At 40.3% G+C, this 1,607-nt stretch overlaps 1 pseudogene; it reads right to left on the bottom strand.

Annotated features, from left to right (window-relative positions):
* Positions 1–637: 637 nt before the first annotated feature.
* Positions 638–1,389, bottom strand: LOC144321346 (large ribosomal subunit protein uL3 pseudogene; annotated as a pseudogene).
* Between the last annotated feature and the right edge of the window lie 218 nt (positions 1,390–1,607).

Raw genomic sequence — 1,607 nt, 5'->3', positions numbered from 1 at the left:
AATCCAAAAATTGTCAGAAAAAATAGAGAAATGGAAGCAAAGAACAGATGCTACAAAGAGATAACAAAGAACAAGAGGTACTACTCAATTTGAAGACTTATTATAGAGCTCAGTAAGAGAGCAGTATGGTAATATAGGAGGATGCATCAATGGAACAGAATACAGTTCAGAAAGAGACCTATGCAAACATTTATAGTTGATTTTTGACAAAGGTGAAAAACAATTCTGTGGGGAGATGACGACAGTAAAAAATAAGTATTATGGGAAAATTGCACACAATCCCCCGCCCCCACCTTTGATTGATATGTAATCGTGTGTATTATGTGTAAAAAGTAGCTCAAAAGAGATCATGGGCATAAATATAAAACCTAATGTTATAAAAGTTCTACGGAAAATCATAGGAAAAAGTCTTTGTAATCTTGTATAAGGTAAAGATTTCTAAAAAAAAAAAAAAAGGTAAAGATTTCTGAGATACCACAATCAAAGCCATCATTAATAAAAAATCATAAAAATCTAAAAAAAATTCCATCTTAAAGACCCTCTGAAGAGAATAAAAAGCTATAAATGAAGAAATATTGGCAATGTATTTCTTTTTGTTTTGTTTTTCCACTGGAAAATAATTTTTATTGCAATGCCATCAGCTGCACAGTCTGACATTAGCAATTTGGTTCCTGACATTAGCAATTTGGTCTTTCTTAAGTGGTCCCATGAAAGCTTTCTTCTCCTCCACAGTCTGGAATAAGACAGAGCCAAACTTGGAAGTGGTGTTGATGAGGTGGTGAAGCTGAGGTGGTGAAGACCTCAATGGTGAAGCTGAGGTCAGTCTTCTGGGCCTGTCCTTTGGTCTGTACCAGTGAGGACTTGCAGAAAATAAGCTGTTGACTCTTGGTTCCCAGCACACAGCCTTTCAGCCTGACAGAGGCATTGATCACTTCACTATAGTGGATAAAACCACCCAGAGAGTTGATGCTCCCATCAGACATATCATAATCAGTGGAAGCATTGTTCTTAATTACTTTGCCATCCTTGATGAGGTAGCTCTGGCCGGTCTTGTAGATCTTCTTGTTGATCTCAGTGTGGTGATGGTAGCTTTTCTGCCCAGCCTGAACCACAGAGAAGGCCATGGTGCAGAATGCCACGCCCCAATACAGGCAACCTTATGCAGCCTCTGCCCGGTCTTGTGGGGTAGCTTCTTGGTATGCCAGTGGCCGGTGATCCTTTGTAGCTTTTGTTTTTTGTGATACCAATGACAATGATCATCTCATCCTGTCCAGACACTGGATTCACAGGCACCTCTTGTCAGTCCCATCCACCTTCTCAGCTCTCAGGCACTATGCTTCCATTTACCTGGCTCTCCATGAGGTGGGCCGCCACCACCGTTGTCATCATCACATCGTGGTCACTTCTTCTTTTTCTCCTTCTCCTCCTCCTTCTTCTTTTTTGTAAACAAGGACAATTTGATTTTTAGAGGTAAACAAACAGGGATAAATATGGTTTCAGGGAAAGGTCATGACTGGTTCATATTCTTGGACCTACTAGAGGGCCATCTTTAGCCTGATGTTTTTCAAGATCATGTTGAAGTATGGGCTAACACTCCCACCTGAGGA

This window comes from Canis aureus, chromosome 9 (genome assembly GCF_053574225.1).
Source record: "Canis aureus isolate CA01 chromosome 9, VMU_Caureus_v.1.0, whole genome shotgun sequence".
Lineage (NCBI taxonomy): Eukaryota > Metazoa > Chordata > Mammalia > Carnivora > Canidae > Canis > Canis aureus.
The sequence above is the reverse complement of the archived record's forward strand: the minus strand, read 5'-3'. Positions and strand labels throughout refer to the sequence as shown.